The 20,040-nt window shown below is 28.8% G+C and overlaps 1 protein-coding gene across 2 annotated transcripts in view; it reads left to right on the top strand.

Moving 5' to 3' along the window:
* Nucleotides 1–20,040, top strand: part of LOC107164968 (contactin-5-like) — a 468,396-nt gene that overhangs the window by 245,175 nt on the left and 203,181 nt on the right. The window lies entirely within an intron of this gene.

Below are 20,040 nucleotides of genomic sequence, written 5' to 3' on the forward strand. Positions count from 1 at the left end.
CAAAAATTTTTGAAAAACTGTGCATTAGAAAATAAAACATTTAATATATACTTGCAAATTTTTTGAAATATTTATTTTATTTACTAATTGCATGTCTGCATACATAATATTACTCAAACATTAGTTTGTGAACCTACTATTATAATTAATGAATTTACGATTAAAAAAAATTAATATATTAAATGTTTATGTTAAGAAAATCCTGATAAGTAGTTTTACTATAATGATTGGAAATTAAATAAATATTTTAAAACACTGTTTTTTAATAGGTTTTTTTTTTATTATTATAGAACATATTATTTTATAAAAAGTTCATATTCTAAAATATAGATTTTTAAAATTTGTCAATTTAAGTTCCAGGAATTTAAAACTCGATTTTCTAATATATGCACCTACATCACATTTTTTAGGACATTTTGAGAAGTAGTAACATTTTAAGAATACAATTATATCCTAAAGATATTATTTATTAACCATATCACGGACTCTGGCTCTTTTAACAGAGGAAGGATTTTGTAATTTATGTACTTTGAAACAAACTAAACATCTTACAATAATTTATTTTTATATTAATTTAAGATATTTATCTTTAATACATCTATGTACCTACGTGTCTCATTTAATGAGTACCTACCGCATTAAAGATTTAACGAGGCAACTCTTTTAATATAGTTGTATTATTTTCATTATGAATACAATTATAATCTACTTTAATGATACAAACTAGTGTTTAAAAGAAAAAAAAAATCATATTCAATGTCTTTAGACTATATATATATATACACACATAAAATATAAATTGCATATAGTTTTCCGTTATTTATTATATTTGAATTAAAATAATAAATATTAAAATAATTTTTTAATTTGATTAAAAATTTCTATTGCAATAATTTACGTTATAGATTATATGATATAAAAAACAACGGAGTTGTTTAAAAAAATATATAATTAATATTTCATTAAATCTCGTGCATTCATATTAAAATCGATTACATATAAATAAAAGTAACAATATATTTAAAATATGATATTTCGAGTGGAAAACGTTAATCAAAATGTCTACGTTTTTGTTAACTTTAATAAGATAAGTGCATAATAACAATATAGTGATAAGCACTACTGTTAAATAAAAATAATAATAGTAACTATGGTCGTAGGTAAAATGAAAGTTAACTGTTTTACTCTGGAGTTAGCAGTTATTACTCATCACCAATACCAAATTGATCTTATTTTATACCGAAACTATTACTGTACATCATTGGATTTAGCACACGTATAGTTAAACAAAAAAATTAACATTAATGCGTTCTCTGCGTACGCCACTATACTCGAATAATGTTTTGAAACTAATTCCTTTGTTTTCCTACTAGAATTCAAATTAATAAAAACAAAAATAAAACGCAATAAGGGTATTCACAATACATATATACATTTTTTTAATTGAAAGGAAAAAGCTATAGTTGTTTTATAATAAAATGAATAAAATGTTTAATTAAGTAATAAAAAAATCAAAATGAAAATTTAATATACATTATACAAGCATAATATTGTAAAACAAAATTGCTTATTACAATGCATTCATCAAAATAAAATAATAAACCATAAAACTATTTTATATTTTTACTCCACCTACTCTAAATTTTGGATCGTGCTAGATTATATTTTTATACATTTAATATTTTATTTTAATTTATAATTTTAGTACATGAATAAAAATAATTTATTTTAGATTCTAAGTAATTAAGAGTATCTATCTGTTTATATTGGCTTTAAAATAATAATTAGAGAAACAAAAACAAAACTAGTCTATATATTCATATTTTTATTACTTCAATTATTTTTTATTACGTTATTATGTGTACCTCCTGTGTGAGGTAATTGAAAATGATAATTTAATTTCAATGCTTGTCTTGTTTAATGCAGTTTTCAAAACTGTAATATATTATGTACAAAACCCTAAGTATTTATATTAAAAAAAAACTCATGATATACGAGTTTATGACATAATATTTCCGAAAACTTGGATCATAATCGAATTTATCGAATACGTCAGATTATAGAAATAATTGTTTTTACATATATCTTGTTTATATTGCATAGCTGCAGCTGTTTGACTTATCGTCCGGCCACGTATAACTTCTACACGGTGTTGATCTAAACAAATGTATGCACGTCTTGATTATTAATGCGATTTTTGAACGGTGACTTATTTTTAAATTAATTCCAAAAAATATTAAAATATTTATAAGATTATAAAATAGCAATATTATAAGCGTGCGCAAAAATGATCGTATATTCTATTAAAACATTATTAATAGAGATCAACGACCAACGCGTATAATATTAGCATTAACTGTTTTACAATCAACTAAGTTATATCTACATATATAATATGTTATACTTGTTTTGATAAATTTGTCGTTTTTTTAAACTCTGAATTGCCCCCTTACGAAACAAATTGCTCGGGTGCTGTTAAAGACCGGAAAACATGTGTTGTTTATTGAAAAAAAAAAAAAAAAACGTCGGTGATATATCATATTTAGTTTTTGTAACAGGATACTCCTCACCGCCGAAAACCCCGAGTGGGTAATATGCTATTTTTGCCAACACTGGTTGTCACGGTAGTTAAATAAGATCGTTTTATTACAAGCATATGATCTTTGGTCGCCGATAATCGAATTTTCAACTAGACGCCGGGCGGCACACGAGCGTGGGCTATTTCTTTCACGTATCTCATATATATATATATATATATATATATATATATGCCAAAATCACACGCTAGTGATTTACGACCGTGTTCGCCACCGCCAGAGTCGTGATCTAACAGACTTTAATATAAATATAGAGAATAAAGCCCGCTATGTAATATATATATATATGTTATATTTTTATACCTATATCAGAGAGGCTCGTGGTGCCGGACGAAATAAGTATTTCTCGGCTTATCGCAGCAGGTTACATGTCGTATTGAATATGATATTATAAGGATCGTAAGAATGGGAAAAAAAAAAACAGAATAGTGTGACGGACGACGTGTCATTGTTGCGTGTGATACATGACATAAACGACGGAGTATCACCACCGCGGTAACGGTCGTTGTTGCGGAGGTGGCATATCAAGGTTTGTGTAGGTATAATGATTAATTGCGACGACCTCCGTGGAAAGCGTTGACTACAGCAGAGTTAGCTCACTGGTTACTCACGACCTAATGCCAAAAAATAAAAAAATAAATATCGTGGAAATAAAGTCAAATTTGTGAGTTCGTTTCGTTTTTCTATTCGATTTATTTCGACTCAGTGTACACAATAAAGTAATATATAGGTCTACCGAGAAAGAAGTAAACACCAAATGATTGGAATATTATAGTATTTCGTCTATACACCTGTAATGGCTCCGGTGAAGGTTTGAAACGATTATTCTTGGGCGGATAAGGTGAGCTAAAAGTGATAAATGCGATTTTTTACTGTCACCTGCATCGAAGAATGATCCATTTCCATATATTATCTTATTGTATTTGATTATTATTGCTCTAGCGATTCTTTTCAACACGTTCAACATTGGAAAAACCATATCATTATAAGCCTATGTGACATCAATTAAATAGAAATGATATCTAAAAAGATAACTGTCAATATTATAATATACTATTACACATCATTATAGTATCTGGGAAAATGAATTATTTGTGCTGATCTTGTCGAAGACGATGACCCCGGACAGTGATTTGAGAACAAAACCAATAATATATTTTGTATATATATATTATTATAGATGCCCGTATAGAACGTCCATATGGTAACTTGCATGATTCACGCCTACGTTTTAAAAATAATAGATGAAAATTCATACACACACTAAACATCGCGTCATAGTTGGACATCAGCTGTATACGTGGCTACAAATAAAATCAAAAACCATAAAGTTTCGCGTATTTTTTATGATGAATAAATAATAATAGCATTTAAACTTACTATGTAACGTATAGATACCTCAACCTAGGTACACATATTACATTGGTGTACGTTTTGATATACGCAATGATTTTTGGAAATAATTGTAATGTTATTATTTTAAAGTGTCAATGTTTGAATGTGAACGCAGGAGCAGCAACTTTCAATCGATATTGTTCGCAGTGTTCGGTCGATGCCGTCTCGCGGATTGCAATAATAATCCATAAGCTGTATCGTGACGAATAAACAAATAAAAGGAAAAATACAAAAAAAAACATTTCGTGGGACAGTCGAATTCGATTGCACATTTCACGTGGTGGCTAAAAGGGATGACGACAGTGCGATATATATAATATTATATATTATGGTATATACCACGTACCATGTATGTGACGACGACAATCATTATACTCGTCAGTGCCAGTCCCTCGGCCCCTCAGGACACGAGTATAGTTTCACGGTTTCGTCGAAAAGGTCTTCTTGACCGATATAATTTGACATGGTATTCGGTATAGGGGTGTTAAATCACACCCCGAAGCAAACGGAGTAATTGAGATATGTTTGTTCGGCTCTGCGTTTAACCACCTACACTTTCACATACACTGTAGTAATGCAGGGTGATCGAGATTGAACGCGAATCGGTTTACTCGATCGGAGTAATTACAGCAGTCTGCGTCGTAGTAGATATCTACATTATATAGACGTAAAATAAATATAATTTAATCTGAATTCATTATCCCACCCGATGTACAATATAAAGCTACTAACATAAACTTAAAAAATAATGTTTCTCGAACACATGCAGATAGAATTAGATAAAAGTTCTGTAGGGATTTAATATTTAAATTGTGTGATCTGTAATATCCGTGAAGTCAGTGCCTACTCACATGTTATATGTAATATTGTCGTAAAACAAATAAACATATAGGTATCTAAATTCACTATTTTACTAGGTGTTTTATAAAATTATTATAGCTGATATCAGGGCTTGAATTAGGGTTGTGAGGGCTCATATAAGGTTGACATATAAGGATTTTTAGTTGAATTATTGTTAACTAACGTTATACAAATAATACTATCTAGGTGATAAATGTGATAATAATAGTAAAAATCATGATTTTTATTTATAGGTACATAAACATATTTTATAAATTTTTTTTCGATGATTTAATTTATATATTTATCCTTATCCTTTCCCATGCCGATGAACGAATATTAAAAGAAGTATAAAACGTTAGGTTAGGTTTACGAAAAAATTTACAAACAAATATTTATTATAGTAAATATTGTACTATAATAGTGGTTGATTTAAATTCTAAATGCTTCTTTTGATACTATAATGTACCTACCTACGCATATTATACACTTTAATGGATGCATGCATGGTACACCTAAAGGCATAACGTCAAAAATCTTTTCTTAGCTTTCAAATTATTTCGTATACTGATAAAAAATATTTAGTAAATGTTATAATAGAATATTAATTTTAAAATGTTCATAACTTGCTTTAAAATTAAAATATCAAAAAAAAAAAAAAAAAATATATATATATATATAAATTAAATTAAAATCAGTTTGTTTTAATATTAAACACAATAGCTTACTGGGATTATTAATTATTTAAAAATTAATATTTTATGCGTTAGTAAGACAACATTATAGAAGACACGCCCTACTTAGAAACATTAAGATTGTAAAACTATCTAGGTGCTAATATTATATTATTATTAGTTAATCTAGTTGATCATGTACACTTTGTCGACTGTTAAAAATACCTACTCTATATTTTTCAAAATTTGAGTTGAATTTGTCATTTTTAATACGTGGCGTTGATTATTTGTTAACAATTTCCCGTAGATATACCCCATTTTAACTCTCTCTAAATGTTTTTAACATAATCATCTTTTAGTTCTAATTATGGCTGTAATTGTCAAATATTAATGCTACGCAACCAACTATAGGTGTGATTTTCACCAATTTCTTAATTCTTTAAGGCATGTTGGTATTATACCAACACCACCTTTTTGTGCGATTATTTGCAGTTGTATTCTATTGGAACCGCCGCTAGTTGAAAATTTTGGTAAAACTGTATAATTTGTTTTTCATTTCACGGTCGTCGGTCATAGACCAATTAGTTATAATTTGGTAAAATTAAACACTTAACAATATTTTTTTTCACACTTACATACAAAAAATATTATTATAATATAATCATAATAAAATCAATTGGGTATTATTTTAATGGATAGATGGCACTACTGATGTATATTTAAATTTTAGTTTTCGAGACAGATGGCGCCTCTGTTGCATTTCTACAATTCTTAATTTTTTTTTATGAGATTGAATTTTGTGAAGCCCGTTTTTAAGTGGACATTTCTGCTAATATTTTTTTAAGTTATCACTAATCTATTATTTATGAATACGTAAACTGTAATATTTATGTATGTGATTAATGATTAAAAAAGTAATTATATAGCATTTTATCTTCTTGTACTTCTTTGCTACTGGTCCAACTCCACCATCATATTGATTTATACTATCTGCCTAATCATATGTTCGCGTAAAGTTTCATTTATATTCGTCCGGAATATCATATTTTTCTCTTTCAGTTCATCTACAGGTACGTAGAAATATCGATAAGGTGTTCTTTGACGACGTGAAAATGTATCGTGGATTATGTCGTTTTCAAATGTCCAAATCATCACGTATCCCATATCGATGCGTTATGCTGGGGAGAAGTGAATAAAATATATTGTATGTATAATATATATCATATAAAAGTATGTATAACATAAATCTGTGCGTGGAATATCGAACGTCATCATGTGAAATCGTAAAATCAAATCGTTGGCAAAGGAAATGATATAATATGAAAATGAATTTTATTTTTGGTGAGGGGCGTTCGACTACAATGACGTTACTGTTTACCGTCAGTATTCGGTCTGTAGTTTAATATTATTACTATTATTTTTGTTGTTATTATTATTGTTAGCAGAGACGAGAAACACGGCGATGAAACGCGTGCGAACTTGCACGTTATTTGAACAGGAAAGTCGAGTATAAAATGCGACTTGTCCCGGGCCGGATACCTTGCTCGTAACCTCGGTCGGCTGTGCAAACACGCAGAAATTGTTTAAATTTTAAATTCTTCAAATTAATTTAAAACTATAATTTTGTCAAATTATTCTGCTCCGGTGGAAATGCCTGCATCAATAGACTTTTGTGTACTGCTAGTGCCCTGGAGGTAAGTTACCGCCGTATTACGCAACGGGAAATGATTCGAAAGCCAAACAATGAAAATGATATTATTTTTCCCTCGTATTATAATGCCTCACAGGGACACCGAACAATTGTGGGAAATTAAACAGTTTTTATTCGTCGGGTTAGTCTGTATTATAAACATTTAACTTTCAAACCGTGTTGCAAACGTGAACCAAAAATTATACGATTATTTTCTCACGTTTTACTACAAAAACACAGCGTAAAGCCTTTTAATGTGGCAATTATCATGACTACCTAGCGTATTAATTTTCATTTATTAATAATACACCCAATATCATAAGTTGTGTTTTCGAATGATGTCATTATAAATATAAATACGATTGATTCATAAAGGATGAATGCGTTTCGGCTTATAAGTAACTTAAACGGTCTTATAGCCACCACCACAACCTGCCACCATAATCTCCCGATCTTGAATTATATTCCTCCAGATTATGTTTATTACTTATCTAAAACATTAAAAATTAACGATATTATGTTAAATCATAATATTATATTCGCGTGTAACAAAAATAATCGTTAGTTATCATGTTATGTGAGCGAAATGCTATTGATATATTGTTAGGTCTGCCTACACAGCTACCAACGCGATAGGAATCTGGAAGAGCTAATACAAATTATATTATGTATGTCTTAGGTATAATACACTATCACAAAATCATATTAACGTATACAGCGAGTCCCACAGAGATCTGACATTCTGACAAATGAAATAACTTTTTTTCTAATCAATATTTTTAAACAATTTCTTTTAAATATAATCCATAGACGCTTGCGCTACATTTTTATTTTTTATTTTTTAATACTGAAAATAAAAAACTTAAAAATTGATAAATTTTTTTTTCGAAATACTCAATATAGCCAATTCATAAATTTGATTTTCAGAAAAATTTATATGGTAAAAACACTTATTTAAGTCAAAAGGCTGATTTTTTCAAATGTTTTAAAATATCAATATTTTCGTTAGATAAATTATAGTAATTTATAGTTTATACATCACATATTATTAAAATAAATACATTAAAAAAAATAATTAGATTTTAACATGCACTTATTTAAAAATATTCTTATAAAACATTTAAAAAAAACTTTATTATTATTTGAAATTACAAGGTTTCTAACATAAACTAGATCGTAATTTACTTAACGAAAATATTGATATTTAAAAAAAATTGTAAAAAATCAGCCTTTTGACTTAAATATGTGTTTTTACCATATACATTTTTCTAAAAATCAGATTTATAAATTGGCTATATTGAATATTTCGAAAAAAATTTTATCAATTTTTAAGTTTTTTACTTTCAGTATTAAAAAATAAAAAATGTATTCTAAAAATGTAGCGCAAGTGTCTATGAATTATATTTAAAAGACATTTTTTAAAAATATCGATTAGAACAAAAGTTATTTCATTTTTCAGAATGTCAGATATCTGTGGGTCACCCTGTATAATATCTGATATCAGTTTATGATCCGTCGAGTTATGATTAAGTTCGAAGGTTTTTCATGAACGTTATAAGTTCTGTACTCTGTATATGGTTCATACTTTCGGAACAAAACAGACAATGATCATCGATATATTATATCGTATTTTACCATAGTAATAAGTATTTGATTTAATTTAATTTCAAACCGAAAGGTTAAATAAACGGAGTCGTTGTACCGAATAAAATTCTGTTTTTTTTAAAAATATTTTTATACAAAATTTATTTCCAGAAGTAAAATTAATTTAAAAAATTATTTTTCAAAAAAATATTATATTATTTATATTGATTGATTATTGCGCCTCATTTAACATGCGTAATACCATAAAAAATAAGCAACAATTATAATTATTAGTCGTCTATATTTTGTAATTATATTTTCCAGTGAATACTAATCTTGTCAGGGTTCCAAGACATTTACTGATTATTCTATAGTATTATCCATATAGGATACTTTGATGTAGTAAAACAGAGTGATATTAAACGTAATACGCTTTAGTGTAATGCAAACTCCAAAATTAAATTAAATTTTAATACATGATAAATTATATTTTAGAATTTATTTTACGTTAAAATGTTGATATCACAAACGATTTTCAAAATTATCAATATTAATCATAAATTAATTTTGAAAAATCATCTTGTTTAAACTATTAGTTGTAAAACATATATTAGATCGATACGGTTTAGGTTTTAAATATAATGTTTGGATTAATCGTTATGAAAATATTGTTGAAAATATGGTGCAATACTATGCATATTTTAGTAAATTGTCTCATAACTATTTTTTTTTTTTGTACACTATACAGCCACTGGTTTCTAGTTTCAAATAAATATTTTCTTTCATTAAATATTCTGATAGTTAACTATTTTTACATCAATATAAATGATCAAGTTATTTACTTAATCGATAAATTTGCTTATTGTGCGTATAAAAGATAATAATACGGTTTCTATACGCGTATACTTAACATGTTTATTATTGAATGATATATAATACCCACTGAACTGAGATGATTATGAGTCATAATTTATGACATATATATTATTATTGAATCGATTTTTGATCTCCCGTTGAATAATTGGTCGGAAAGTTTATCTCAAAAGCCGTTTATGGAGAAAACAAATTCCTTCGTTAAGTCATCTGTAGCTGCAGAACAAGAAAATTCCGCCTGCCTACTGCCGCAATCATGCGTGTGTGTGTGAGCGTAATCAAAAACTGACGTCCCTTAATCTGTGTAATCTATTCCTTATCAAGTGAGACTCGAGGGGTTGTTATACTTTTTTTCATCTCTGGAGAAAAGCTGCTGTTCGAGTTGCTTTCAAGGGTCCGTTTGTTTGATCGTGTTTTCGATTACCCGATGGATTGTCTTAATGACCGTTCGCGGGGTGAATGAAAAACGCGTAAAAATAAGCCTACTATAGCTAATGGACCGAGTTCACCGCCTCTCCGATCGCCACCTTTGGAAAAGCTAATAAATAATAATAATAGTAATAATAATCGTTACTTGGGTGTTTGTTCGCGTTATTTTTTTTCTTCTTCCTGTTTTTACGACGAAACACGTGTACTGTGATATAGAGTCAGTGAACAGGCTCACCAGTTTATTCGTAGTTGTAGTGGTATAATAATATTCATAACTTGAAAATCCCAACCACGGCTGTTTCGGTGTATACTTTTGGCCACGATTAATGTAAAACAAAACGAAAAACGAAAAGTGTGCACAAGCCGTGTTATATAGTATTATAATAATGCCTGTCCGTTTTTATGGGACCCGATTTGGATGCGGACCAGGGAGATGGTAATTTAGAATCACCCTTTCCACTCCTCCGGCTTCATCTATCCCTAACCCTGTGTACCGTACTCGAGCAGAAACGGCAAAGGGGTATAGTGGGAATAACATCGCTGACACAGTCTACTGCCTACTACCCCCACTTTTGGTTCTAGGGTGGTCGGGCGATCGGAGAGGGATGTAAATATACATATACATATATATATATTAATATATATTTTTAAGGTATATGTGGTATATATATTAGGTTAGTGGTATTCATTAAAACTACACGTGTTTAAAAAAGGCAGCATTTTAGTAGTTAGGCTTTTGGATAACAAGGGGAGGGTAGAAGTGAACCCGAAAACCATCGAACTAGTCAAGAATAATATTATTATCATTAATGCATCAATTGTACATTTTATGGATGAGGTGATTTATGTAACCCACTCTTGGCAATGGGTTCAAAATTATCACTAGGTCAAAAAGAGGAGAAAAAAAACCAATCGCCTTTTTTGCGTTGTGGTGTAAAACATAATAAATATCAACATAGACATAAATGAAAGCAAACAATCACAATAATTTGATAGGTACCTATATTATAATAATTATCATACTAATATATTTCACATATAACTGTTTGCAATGCATTTCAATCAAAATACTATACGATATTATTCTGAACAAGAGATAGCTATTCTAATGAGCCTTTCTCATTAAGTCTAAGAATCCACCTCCATTAATCGTATTGAATAGTATACTGAACAAACAGATTCATTTGAATACCTAAACAAATTACATTTAACGGAAAACAGTTAATAATAAAATATTGAAAATCGTCAATATTATAATATACAATCAAACAAATCAAAAAAAAAATATATTGTTTTGTTCATCGAATAATATTTGTAAATTAAATATTGTTACTACTTATATGACGAATAGAATTTAAATATTTAATCATAAATACTAATTTTTGACACTTGTACATGATTTTGGATTATATATGATTTGATTTTATGTATAACTAATATTACTGTCGCACTAACATCCGGTATAATCTTTCGTAATTCGTGTGGTTTAAACATTCTGGTATTGGAAATTCAACAATATTATAAGTATAAATATGCATATTATAAAGTAGCTAGATATTGTATATTATTTTTCTTAGAATATGCCAACAGATATTATTATATTAAAAAAAAAGTACCCTAGACACTTTGATACATTATCTCTCAAATACAAATAATTGACATTATTAATTCTTAATAGAATAACTCCAAAATATCATGGTCGAAATAAGGTTGGGTGATATCTGACATAATAACATTAAAAAAATTAAATCAGAGCACCAATGTCGCCAACTTTGGATTTTTCTCAACACCATGTGTTGAAAAGAAAAAAATCCATTAAAATGGAGCTCTGGATAAGATATATTTTTCAAGTATTTTCCTATTTAATCATAATTTTTGTAAAGGGTGTTAGGGAGAAGAGGCATAACGTCAATATCATAATATAATAATACACCTAATCCGTCAGCCATTGAGTGATTTATCAGTGTCAATATATTATGTATTTAGACTATCTGCTAGATTTCGTTAACTAAGATTTATTTGGTATCTTAAGTGATAGTCCCGATGCGATAACATTGGAGAAGTGTCAACTATAGTGTGATACTTCCTGGTAGAATTTTAGATTTCAGACGATATTAAATATTTTAAGATGCATTTTTGAAGTGTTTTATACACCGCTAAAAACGGAGTTTAAGCATAACTGATATTAACTTTGGTCATATAATATTATAATATTAAAACAATTAGACGTGATGAAATCTTTCTTATTATTTTCTCGTAGATTTCGGAATTTTTTTTAGACATAATTTATATTACTATTTACCACCCAAATGTACCTACATATAATAATATTAAATTATTAATACGCATTGTAGCGGAGAGTCATGATTTAAAATAGGAAATATCATTCAATATTGTACTTTCTGAAATTCTTTAATTTGATTTTCCTTTTGTTATCGGCACTAAATTACTTGTATCTCTAATTTACAATTTATAATCGGTTTTGTTGGGTGCCAGTTCACAATGAACACATTTTCAGTTTTAAATGAAAAAATGTTGATTTATTTTGACAAATGATAAGTACATTTAATTAATACATCACTATTATAAGGTTTATAACAAAATAATTAAAATATTTTCTCCGGCCAGTTTATTATACGAAATATACTGTAGCATGAATATAATATAAACACACGGCTTAATTATACAACACAAATGAGTTTCAATCACAATTAATATTTGAATTACTCACTACAGGGTTGGTATGATGACGTGGTCAGATTCTTATCTTTTTCCTTCGCAACTCGGTGGGCATAAATAAGAGCATACGTTATCCCGGCGCGTTCACCTGGACCTGGTAAAATAGTTGTTCGTACTAATCGACGGTGTCAAACAGCAACAACGCGTTCGAGTTTGACGGCGGCGGTACTGGTGATTGACAGATAAAATTAATTTTTCGTCTCGGCAGAACGGCTACGGCGCGTTCGGATTTGACGGCGGCAGTACTGGGCACGAAAAGTAAAATATCGCAAACTAAGAGCCTACTATTAGCCTTGGCCCGGTGATAGAGTAGATGCGAGCTCCACTAACCGACCTATTAAAACAGATGGCAAAACTAAGCCCACTACTAACCAGACAGCCACTACTAATTCCGTACTCGGCGACGGACGGTGTTTTGATGTTGCTGCTGGGTCTCTTATATGCACATTCATACTTCCACGTCTGATGTACAGGCAGGTGTGATTACCATATACTCTAATAGTAGTCATAGTACATGATAGTCTCAGAAGTCCATGAGCGCACTCTATTGTCCAGCTACTTGCTGTGGAGTATCGGCTATACTCAGAATTCTATGTTTATTACACTTTATAAATTTTTATTTATTAATAAACTGTTTTAAAAATTGAGAAAGGATTATTCAAACTCAAATTTAAAAAATCTAAACTTTACATCAAAACATTATAAAACGACGCATCTTCAGTTAACTAGTATCCTAGAACTCCCACAATCCTCATCTAGCACATAAATGTATTATATGTGAGAAATATAACCTTAATAAATATACTGGTTGAATGATAATATTAGGCTTCATTAATCTTCTATCTTCGATACCTAATAATACACCATTTCCACCCAAGTCATTTTTCCTCACAATATTTTTAGCTCAATGATTTTCCAAATAATTGTGATTCCATTCTTGATTTAAAATTAACAAATAATAAATTTATAACTGAACACACTGCATTACAATACGCTTCTGGTCCTTATAATTTTCTTCTAAATTTTTCAATCAATTGTAATTTCTGTCCTATTTTCTTTTCAACTTTGTCATACTTAATTTTTTTTACATCAAACCATCTAGGGATAGCGAACTTTTTGGACTCTTATACTCTTATACTTGGAAAGTTCCTTCCATTTCAGTTTATCGATAAAAACAAAGGTATGACAACTTTCATTGAAGCTATTCATTCACCCATTCTCTCGTTTCACATTATTCAAACACTCACTCATTACTATTAATTCCCGAATAGGTTAAAAGTTGAATTACAAAAAACATTTTAAATAATAAAAATTGTCTTCGTGCCATCTACAAATACTATCATTAATTTTTCGACTACAACTATTTTAATTTAATAAAAGCTCGTTACAAATAGGTATCTAAAAATATTATCATACTTTATTTTCCTTCTCGTGTTATTTACTGATTCTGTTATTCAATTTGGAAATCTCAGGTCCATTAAAAATAAGTGAAATACACATTTTTAAATGACCTTCACCATCAAAAATCCTGCCGCACCGCATTCTCTTTCTTTTAACTACAGCATAATAATAATACAGCATATAAAAACTGACCCCTGTCTCAATTTTAACTAATTTCCCCATCAAACATTCTTTTTCGCATAGTGTATAGTATTTAATTGATAACCAGAGTCATTATCTATATCCTCTCTTTCGATTACCTATTCAATCTATAGCACTTAATTGCTTAGCTTTTTTTTTATAATACATGTAAAAAAAGTGACTTACTATTTATTTTCCCATCTGCACTACAATAGTTGGCTCAATAACTCCTATACTGAATACTGATGACTAAAGTCACAAATTTAAAACTATTGTTCTATTACTATCATAACTTTTGCATCTCAAATATTTGAAAAAATTATCATAAACCCCATTTTCCACTCCTACAATCACAATATATTGTCGATCAACAATATGGTTTGCGTTTGGATGGTTCTACTTTCACATTCAAGCTTGTACTAATCTATTATGTATATGTATAAATCTTTCAGAGTAAATAACCAAGTCAATACAATCTATGCAAACTTTTTTTTTAAGGGGCACATATTTTTGTATTTCCTTAGCGTATTCCTGGCCAATATTATGTGTAGGAACCCTGTAAAGTATGAATTGAAATAATTAACCGTTTGTTGTTTTTAGAAGCAATTTTCTTTTACAGGACCAACATGCAACGGCTGCGTTGAGACTTTTTAGGAGTCTTGCAGGGTAAATCAAAATAGTTTCAATAAAATGTCAAATTGGTACATTTTTTTGTGTCCTTTGTATTTCACTATGGGGACCCTTAAAAAAAAAATTTGAAAGCCTTTGATGTGCCAAACTGACACTGATTTTATGACTATTTATTTTGTTCAATTATAATATTACTGCAGATTATTTTTAGCAGTATCCTCTTTGATGTTAATTTTTATAATATCGTTTCTCAAAAACCTCGTTGTAGACTATGGGTTTTCATATAAAACAGTGCGACAGTTATTTAAAGCATAATTAATCAAATAAGTTTAATATGCCAGTGTTAATGATTATAACTTTTCATAAAAAAAAATATTATCTTATAGGTAAATTAATAAGTCACTTTACAATTATCGCAGGTCCTAAGCTTGGTTTTAGCCACGTATATGACGTTTTGGATACGCATCAAAGTTTTTGCGTTTTTCATTATCAATTTTCCATAATTCCATAATATTGAAAAGTATGAGGTTGCATTATATAGTAATCATAATCAAGTTTATTGTTTAATACAATTGACACTGAATCGACATCCCTATTATACATAATATCATAATACTGTCTAGAAATTATTCAGCTATTTAAATTAGCTTAATATAACACGAATTTTGAAAATTAAAATTAGTAGGATTCATATATACCTATGGTTTATATTATTATCACCCAAGTAAGATAAAATGACCCCAAAACTCATAGCTTTCATTTTTATCAGAAATATAAATTTATTTACGCTCATATGTTCTGTTTATATTTTTTCAAATTTAATATTAAGCTGCATTGGATTAAAAATGTATTTATCAAAATCATAAATACATACATATAAAAAATTGGCTGAAGTTAAATAACGCGTTTCTTAATTGAATTGTAGCTATTTTCTCATGAGTAAAGAAATGTAGACAAATATTATGAAGCGGTCATTATTAATAAAATAACAAAATAGAATTATATATTTTTCTACCAGTGGACTAACACTATAAATATGAAAATAATTTTTAGTAGATTTTGTCTTTCAAATTAAAAAAAGAAATACAATACAACCATCAGACCTATAAAAAGTAGAAAAATTACTGCGATTTTGGCTAGGTTTCACAATCATAGTTGTCCAAATAAACCAATGTTGTATGTTAATTTAATTAAGTACAACTTAAGATTAAAATAGTGATACAAAATGAATATGCCTTTATCATTTGGTTTCTATCGAATAGTACTAAAAAAGAATCGTTGTCCTCCACTGGATTCAAATAAATCCTGTAGTGCATGTTACTGAACAGATGTGTAGAATTTTGATTTTTGTATACTCGTACAGCTAGTTTATTGTTTATTGTATTTATAATTAATTTAAAAATAGGTATGTTGATATTTTTATAAATCATTTCAAAAACCTTTAAACGTGGCTTAATAATATTATTTCATTATATTCTGAGCATATTATTGTCTAAAATTAATATAAAATATGGTTAGTTAACATTTTTATGATGGTTTTAGAATTGTTATGTTTCAATTATTATAAAGTCTACTACAACATGTAAGCGTAAGCTCTATTGCCAACGATTAAATAGTTTTTATTCAAATTATACATTTAAGATTTGAGTTTATTAATTTTCAAATTGTTCCAATAGGTTTTGTATATTTTGTTATATCCATTATTAGCTAGATTATAAAAAAAAAAAAAAAAACTGAAATAAAAACATGAAATGTATACTTTTAATATTTAAATACCACTGATATTTTTGTAATACTTTGAGTATTTTTTAAATATCTAATCCACGGAAGACAGATAAGTGTTGAATATTTGACGGAGAAACATTTAAACACACAAATATATATAACCAGGACTACTAGTAGTTTTCATTACCATTTAGAAATTGACGTTTGACATTGCTACTACTATGTGAATTAACGGATTTTTTCGACGTTTATACAGTATATCATAAAGTTTAAGATGAATATGACGCATTGGGATGTCAAAACAGAATGTTTTTCAATTGATTTTATTTTTGTGTAGGTATTTCAGAATTCACTGTCGAAGCTTTATTACAGTTTTTATCTGTTAATAGATTTTTGGTCGGATTTGTAATCTTGAAATTCAACACTATTTGAAAATGCAATATTTAATTATATAATGAGATCCAATATTGTGTATACTCAGCCAAGCGTGTTTATTTTTAGTACAGACCAAGAAACGAACGTTTTAATGTTGTTTTGATTTCGTATTAGTCATTTTGTGTTTGCAAAACCACAGTTAACAACGAAAAATTATAACTTTTGAACTGAAAATTTCGTTTCAAGAAGCCACGCAGAGCATAGGCATAACTATTAATGTGAAACAATAATCAAAGTTATAAATTATTAAAAAATATGCAAAAGCCACATTTTATTCGCATTGTATTCAAAAATCTTTTTTAACTACCATTGTATCTGTCGTTAGAATACATACCAGTATACCTAAACTATATCAACCGTGCGCAAGTGCTTATTTGCACCAACATGTACGTTTTCGTGTGTAGTATGAAATTATTATTTAAAAACGATTTCATTCCGATCGCTTCATGGAGAGAGGAAGCACACCATCGTAGTTATAGTGGAAAGGCACCTAAAGAAGAGTTGGTAAATATTACTGATTAAAAAAAAAAAAGAAAAAAAGTAGGTCAGTAAAAAAATTCACCCTTTCACCATTTATAGCTTACAAATATTATAATGTTTAGTGAAATTTTAAATTGAGATAATCATTTAATAATACATTTTGTTTTTCCCCCGGATGGAATTTCTAGATATGCCATTGTGTAAATTGAGTGCTCTATGGACTACGGATATATTATGCTAAGCATCTAATTATTATTAATGATGACCTACTAATGTCACCCAAGAAAAATACGTTATTTTCCCGAATATTGTACATAGAATAGAATATGTAGATGCACATAGTGCATCCGAATAATAAATGTTACGTTGAATCATCTCTTACAGAGTTTGAGTGGAGTGTGAGAGGCATGTGTGTGTATGGGGGAGGGGTGTTTTCAATGCAGACTTCACATATTTTCACACGATTCTTCCTCCACGCTCATATACATACTCCTAAATTATATAATTCCAAGAAAATGTTTTATTTTTTATTTTTTTTTTTTTTTTGCTTACGACAAACGAAAATAGCTTTCTTGTGTGAGTAAATTCTTGTATGAATTATTAAAAGTCTGCCTGCATACTCGCAGCGATGATTTCTGACATACGTGACGTACGAGGAAAAGATTTATTTTTCAAGCCATTTCAAAATTAATTTTGTTGATATTTTTGTGGCAAAAAAAAAAATTGCGACACAAATATGGATACCATCAAGAAAGTATTTGTATGGTTTAATGAGCTCAGGGACGTTGATTCATTTAATCGTTACAATGTCCGCAGTTATTGGGTTCTAGCCGTAGTCAAAATAAGTTATACATGATATATTACATAGGTTTTTTTATAAATATTCAATACCATTTTGTTATAATACATAATTATATATTTTTATTCAAATGATTATGACAAATCGTATATTATGTAATTACAACAATTTTAAATACGCAGTGTTTATTGCCATAATATAATGTAGTACATGACACTTCACTGTTTTGCCCTAGGTTTTGTAAATACACCAGCTAATTTAATTTACCTAATCGATGACAACATTTAAATTTTCTATCTGTATTAAATTCCCAAGAGATCTCTTATAACTCGCAAAAATTACTACTTACTTGAGTGGGTGCGAAAACCCAATCTAAATAGTTGTGTTAACCATCGGCGATACTGCATATTTTTTTATTTTGTAGAGTTTAAATAGAAAATTTTCCATTACAGCTAATTACGCGTTAAATTCAGAGAAAAACAACTAAGTGGCAATTATCATCATCATCATAATAATAATAATAATAATATCAGATGTAAACGGTTGATTATCATTAACGGATGATGTGGTGTATTACATAGGCTGTTGGTCAAAATAGCATTTGAAAGAGAAGCTTCTGAACAAAATCGATGTAATTTTTGTAAGGACTGAAGTACCATTCTATGTGTTAAAATATCACACAAATAGCGCAGGCTTACTAGCTAAAATCGGTAGACCATTATTTTATCACAAGCTTAATTTAATTAATTGTTTGTCTACAATTTGTATTAATTTTATATAACGTTCGTCTTGGCTACACATTAAATTCACGCACGCACCGCGAAATTGATTTACAGCATATATTATTCTCGCACACCAAAAATGGCCTGACCTACAATAGTACAATCCGTTGCGATTTATTTACATTAATACCAATTAAAGCAGCTTTATACGCTAAGTTTAAATCAATTACACGTAAACATGTTGAATTCTGTGCTTTAGAATGGGATAAAGCTAGTTTGCAAACAGAGTCCTTGGAACTGCAAAAAGTAAATGAATTATTATTTTATGGGTGGTGGAACGTTGTAGTGGAGATTTCAAGCAATTCGAATTTCATACGTGATCCTCCAACCTCCCCCCCCAAAACTAAGCAAACACACACACCCAATATTAACGCTGTAATTGTGGTATGTAATTGATCCAGACTAGATATTACGATACTAAACCTCTACTGCCTCTATGACATTCTTAATAATTATATGTCATTATTGCTATCATGTTAAGTATATAATATTATATTGTGCTATGAAATTACATACATCGTTTCCAAGACGCATAAGTATCACCGTCGTCAAAGGAAATGTGTTTGATGAACTTATATTATAACAGATCAATTAATATTTAATCTAAACTTAAATATCACACAATATGTATTTAATATTTATGAATGAGAAAAATTACTAGCTGTAACTACCAAACAGCACTGATCGACACGATCAAAGTCTATTTTTTCTTCAGATGTTTAATATGCCGTATGAAAATGTGATTTCCGTTGCAGGTATTCTATAAGAAAATCAAACTATAATGGTT

Source organism: Diuraphis noxia, unplaced genomic scaffold, assembly GCF_037042655.1.
Source record: "Diuraphis noxia isolate RWA-SAM2 unplaced genomic scaffold, SU_Dnox_SAM2 contig0001, whole genome shotgun sequence".
Taxonomy (NCBI): Eukaryota; Metazoa; Arthropoda; class Insecta; order Hemiptera; family Aphididae; genus Diuraphis; species Diuraphis noxia.